The sequence below is a fragment of the Onychomys torridus genome, unplaced genomic scaffold (genome assembly GCF_903995425.1).
Source record: "Onychomys torridus unplaced genomic scaffold, mOncTor1.1, whole genome shotgun sequence".
NCBI lineage: Eukaryota > Metazoa > Chordata > Mammalia > Rodentia > Cricetidae > Onychomys > Onychomys torridus.
The window spans coordinates 281,936-288,515 of record NW_023414046.1 but is presented as its reverse complement, the minus strand read 5'-3'; positions in this window follow the sequence as shown (position 1 = coordinate 288,515).

Below are 6,580 nucleotides of genomic sequence, written 5' to 3'. Positions count from 1 at the left end.
AGGAAATGCAGACTAGGACTCCTTTAAGCCTCCATGCTGCCCTAGCTACAATGCCCATCATCAGAAATAGAAATGATAATGTTCCATAAATGTGAGGAAAGGAGGTCATACACTGCTGTGGGAGTGAGAACTAGAGAATCAACTTTTGAAATAAGTCTCATATTCTCAAAACAATGAATAAATGAAAGAAAGAAAAACTCCTCGGCTACCCAATTACAGCACTGATGTTGACACTGTTCCTGTGGAAACAATAACAAACATCTACTAATGGCAGCTAAGAGAACCAATAAAAACCAAAGTTGGGAACCAACAAAGTCTATCTTGATGACCAATGAGGATTGTTTCTTTTCTTTTTCACATGTGTTTTTCCAGCATGTACGTCTGTGCATCATGTGTGTTCCTAGTGCTAGCAGACCCAGAAGAGGGCATTGGATGCCCTGGAGTTGAGGTTACACATTGAGTGCTCATGTGAGGGTGCTGGGAATTCAAAGGGAGTCTTCTGAAAGAGCAGACAGTGCTCTAACCACTGAGTCATCTCTAAGGTCAAATTGACCAGTGAGTTTTATTGTGGTCCCTTTCAAGAGTGTGGGTGAGGGGTTACTCATAGAAGCAGAAAGGATTTGATGACAGTTGCATCACCCTGTGCAGGTGAGGGCTAATGAAGCTGGAAACTTGGGCATCTCTGCACAGCTGGCAGGCAGCTCAAGGGAGGCTGGAAGTGTCTTTCAAGCCACTCACTACCTCCTCTAGGCAGCTTGTCTGGTCTGGTCCAGGCAGCCTGACTGGTGTCTGCTTCATGGCTGCTCTGAGCATCTTCTGTGTAGTTCAGCTTGTCTGACAGTGTCAGCAGTCCTTACTGACTATATATGCTTGAGGCAGGAGGGCATAAGTGAGTTTTGCTAGTTTCTCTCACTTCCTGAAGATATTAAAATGTTTATTTCTGAGCTCTGGGAGCTTCTCTGTAGGACTGAATGTATCACTTCCCATTAGAGCATCCCATTTCTTTATCTTTTTTTTTAACACCCCACATTTTAAAGAGCTTCATCCACGTTGGAAGGGTTTAATCAGAAGAAATTGATACACAATAACTCTCCTGGCTATGAACTCCAAGGACTTTCCATCATACCAGTGAGCAGTCACCCATCATATTCATTGATGCTTTTTTCAAACTAATGCAATCAACCCAAATGCCCACCAACTGACACATGTGTAATTGAAATATGATACATATCTACAAAGATGTATTAGTTGTAAATAAAAACAAAACTGTGAAATCTAGTTGTAAATGTAGGCAATAGAAAATATGACAATAAGTGATGCATCTAGGCCCCAAAGGTCAAACAGCACATGTTCTCTCTCATAACTTAATCCTAGCATCAAACATTAAGTTTTCTGTGTCCAGGAAGAGTACACATAGAAGCCAGGAAGTTAGAAATGGACCATTAGTGGGAGATGGAAAAGAGAGGGTGGATAGTAAAATATAGGTGAGATGAAATTGGAAGACAGCATGCTAGAGGCAGAATGGTTCAAATATTAAGTGGAGTGATGGGTGTGGGACCCAAGCAGCAGCTTAGCCACATAGCTGCCATGACAGGTTTAATAGAAACCAGCTAAAAAGTAGGCCTGAGTTTCAGTTTACCGGCAGGCAGCTCCAGGATCCAGGAAAAGCCAGAGATGGGCCAGCATCTAAGGGGAAATACTTGACATTCCAAACATTCCAACCATTAGATAATATTAGATAAGATTGACAGATGTCCCACTTTCACCAAGATCCCCCTAAACAAATATCAGCCAATCAGGTTCCTGAACCCTAAAAATTCCCTCACCCCAACTTCTGCTGTGATAAAAACCCTACCAAGGCAGGGCTCAGGGCTCTCTGCTCTCACGGCTGTGTCAGACAGATGGAGAGTCTAAGCTCGATCTTGAAATAAAGGCTCTTTGTAGGATTCAGTCTCTGTGGTGGTATTTGGGGGGGGGGTCCCCCTGATTTGGGCATAACAGTGGGGAGTAGAAGATGTTATGAATTATTGTGAGCAGGCAAGGGGGGGACCCCTGAGGGTTTCCGGCATGTGCAGGGAACCATGCTGGTCAGATGCAGCATGGCGAAGGCTGTGGCCAGTAATTCACAACCTAGACACTGCATCCTCATGCAGAGTTTATTATAATAGAGAGATGAAGAGAAAGATAGTCAAGAGAGATGCTAGGGGATGTCTTTCTGTATGCTGTAAATATAAGTTGCTCCCATTGGTTAATAAATAAGCTACTTTGGGCTATGGAAAGACAGCTTAGAGTCAGGTGGGAAATCCAATGAGAGAGAAAGGAAGGAAAAAGGCAGAGTCTAAGGAGACACCATCATTGCCAGGAGAAGCCATGGCCGCATGGCAACTTATAGATAAATCAAAATGAGTTAAGTTATAAGAGCTAGCTAGCAAGAAACCTGCCACAGGCCATACAGTTTGTAAATAATATAAGCTTCTGTGTGTTTACTTGTGTCCAAGTGGCTGTGGGACCACGGGTGAGAGATTTGTCTTGATTGGGGGTGGGGTGCGGGCAGGTGGGACTTGAGAAACTTTGGACTACAGAGAGAGAAAGAAAGTGAGAGAAGAGGAGGAGGAGGGGGCACACACCTCATGGGAGGAAAAGCAGAACAGAGAGAGGGGAAGGGGGGGAGTTTTTCCCTAGAATGAGGCTTTTACATCAGGATGCAGGGCGGCACCAAGGGGAGGCGTTTGAAGGGGCAGATCAGAATATTAACAGAGGAGGCAGCTGAAAGGTTACCTCAATGGAGAGTTCCATGAAAAAGTTACATGGGAACCTATTTTGCAACTCAACTAAAAAATATGAGAGAGTGGTAGAACACATGTGCTATAAATGAATGGGACATTGAATAGTGTGTGCTGTGGTGATATTTTATTTGTGCTTTGATAAACAAAGCTTGCCTGGACAAAGGCTGGACAAAGGACAGCCATTTTAAGTAAACAAAGAAGTCAGGTAGCAGTAGCACATGCCCTTAATCCTATCACTTGGCAGGCAGGAGCTCTGTGTGTTCAAGGCCACACTGGTAACAGAGCCAGGTGTGGTGGCACACACCTTAAATTCCAGAACTAGTTAACTATGGAGGTCTGTACAGACAGACAAGAAGTGACAGAGCTGTGTAGGAAGAGGAAGTGATGATGCAGCTGAAGGGAAAGAGCAAATCAGCTGGCAGAACAGCAAGGCATTGGCTGGGGAGTGGTGGCACATGCCTTTACTCCCAGCACTTGGGAGGCAGAGCCTGATGGATGTTTGTGAGTTCAAGGCCAGCCTGGGCTACCAAATGAGTTCCAGGAAAAAGGCGCAAAGCTACACAGAGAAACCCTGTCTCGAAAAAACCAAACCAAACCAAACCAAAAACCAGCAAGGCATATAAACGTGGGTAGACAGAAGGTGACTCGCATTTGGAAGCTGCAGAGTTGGTGAGGTAAGGTTGGCTGATGGCTCTTCCTATTCTCCTGAACTCTCTAAGGCTTTCACCCCCTATATTTGGCTCTGTGTTTTTTATTTAATAAGATCATTTAGAAATTCACCTACTAATGAGGACTATGGGGGCGGGGTCCAGCCCTAGGATCTGGGAAGAATCTACAAGCAGCTGATAATTATTAATCTTTGATGAGATGAAATGAATCTATGTACATGAAACTCCTTAGTCCATATACTTTATTATTCTGTGTCAGGTACAAGCTCATATTCTGCTCTCATGTTTAGCTCATTTCTTGCCTGATTTCTCTCTACACTTATCTGCAATCCCCTCTAGGTTCTATCTTAATTCCTTCATCTAGTTCTGCCCCTTCTAGGTTCCCATCCCTCTTGTTGGTTCCCATATCATCTCCTCTCCCATCTCCTTCTCCTCATCTGACTCTTCCTCATCTTCCATCTTGTTCCTCTAGTGCTCTCTTCTAGTCCTTCAGTCTAGTTCTTCCCCATCTCAGTTTGTTCCTCTCAAGTTCTTACCCATCTAGTTCTTCCATTCTCTTTTCTCTTCTCTGTCCTCCAGTGTCCAGGGAGTCCTGGTATATATACACTTACAAGCAGTAATCCCTTGGCAGTCAAAGCCAGGCTTCCAGGGTCAAACAGAGAGGTGAGAAGAATCACATAGAGGGGCAATAACCATTAACTATAATTTGCATCCCCAAAGGGAAGTGACCAATGGGGAAATGAAATAACTAAAGGCTAAATTCAGGTATAACTAAGAAGAGGGATCTTATGTGCTCAACTATAGTCCTAAACGTGATCAGTAGAAAATGTTAAGAATCTATAAGTTGCTGGGTCAATGGGAGAAAATAAAACTGTCTTTTTTCCCCTCTGTGGCTCATATCGGTCTAAGCTATCTGTCATTTTTCTGCAGAGTGGGGGAAAGTGTGCTCAGTTGCTAGGCAATCTGTGTACAGCTAGATGCCTCTGGTGATAATTAAAGGGAGATCTGGAACTAGAGGTAAGGTTTGGGAAAGGAGGAAGTAAAGCTTCATTGGCACATCCACCAGGCCTTCTCAAACAGGTAGCCTGGATGCTTAAGTCTGTTCTTAGAAAGTACAGAGGTATCTCTGATAAGTTCCTTTCCTCCATCTGGGGATGGACCTGGCCGGATGGTGCCAATGATAATAATTACAGGGAGGCTTGAACTGGGGTTCTGGCTGAGCATAGCTGTCAGCACAAAAGTTATCTAAATATTCCTAGAAGTGGTTAGGTAAAGAGTTAAAGGTCTATAAATTTAGTAGGCTGTAAGAAAGGAGGGTCTGAGTTAAATTGGGTAAAGCTATTACTTAATGTCCACCTGACCTGGGTGGTGTCTCCTTGTGGAATTTGCCTTAAATCAGGAGACTTGCATGTGGACTGTTATTACTGCTAGTCCTGGAAAGTGGCCAAGGGAAAGCTGGGCAGTGGTGGTGCACGCCTGTAATCCCAACACTCGGGAGGCAGAGGCAGGTGGATCTCTGTGAGTTCCAGGCCCGCCTGGTCTACAGAGCTAGTCCAGGACAGGCTCCAAAGCTACAGAGAAACCCTGTCTCAAAAAACAAAACAAAACAAAACAAAAAAGAAAGGAAAGGAAAGGAAGTGGCCAGGGGAGATATCTGATTCCAGAGAAAGTGTTTCCTGAGGCTGTTCTCCAAATACCTGAATGAATTTAAAGAATGGAAGTTCCCACATGGGTAAATAACGCTGCTCCCAGTCACCAGGGCTATTAAGTGGAACTTTTTGTACCAGGTACTGGTTATCTGCCTAGGACTCACTGGTCAGGGAGGCCTCAGAGGCACCCCAAACAAAACAGGTTGTTGCCAGTGCTCTTGCGTGGGTACATGGAATTGCTGAGGATATCAAACTCTTTGGTTGCAAGATAGAGAGCAATCTTGAACTTACTTGAAATTCTCCCGGCTGGCTAGTTTTTACAGCATTGCAAAGAAAAGATGCCAATGGTCTTATCTATCCCTAAATTCTGCATCCTACAATATCAACCTACAAGCCAGGATGTGTGCAATGGTGCAATACTAGCACAACTGCTTATGGGTATAACCACCTGTCTTGATTGAATTTCAGGCTTGCTCCATAGAGGGGAATTCATGCCTTCTACAATAATCATGGTCAAAATCCATGGCTTTGGAAGCATAGGCCAAGACCAGGAGCTACTGATGTTTTGCTAATGATCATGCTATTAGTCCATCTAAATATTTATTTTTATAATGATCAATTTGTAAAACTCTCAGCCTTAGTGAAAGAAGCCTCTTGCAGTTGGTAGTGGAAATGCCAAGACTCATAATAGTTCAAAACGTACTGAGAACAAGCAATTGTGCAAGACTGGGGTAATTACCATTTCATCACAGCTGAGGGAGGGTCCCACATGTCTACTTTCACTCTGTGAGCCTACTGGCAGTTAAGGGCAGCTATATTATTTTAAAGTTTGGAGTGAATACTTCCCCATTTCTCCTCAGTAATCAAAATTAATTTCTGTATGGTTTTGGTGATTTCTTTTTTATTGTTGTTTGTTTGACACAGGGTTTCCTTAGATAGACCAGGCTGGCTTTGAACTCAAGAGTTCAGGCTGCCCTTGCCTCTAAAGAGCTGGAATTAAAGACATGTAGGACCACACTCTTAGCCTCTGGAGTTTATAAGCTGTATGTGAGCATGCCCATGCTGTCACAGTCATAGGCAATCTCTTTACAGTTTCTCACTTTCTTGCTGTTTTTAAGGTTTTACTCTTGTATGAAGATTTGGAAGGTGAACAAAAGATCAGACTTTATTAGAGAATATTCTTGTTTCTATCATAACAAATTCTTCCTATATCTACAATTTCAGAACTAGGTAATGATTTACCAAATTGAATGCATTTTGGGAGTGGAATTTCCAGTGAACAGCAACACATGGGAATTTTATATGGTAAACCTTCATATGGTTTCTCAGAACTATGAATTTTGTGATGTACAGCAAAATTAGAGGACTCTGTCACATTTCTCATCTTACATTTTGTCTTCATTATGTTTATGTAGTTCTGGCTGTCCTGGAACTCACTCTGTAGACCAGGATGGCCTCTGACTCACAGAGATCTTCC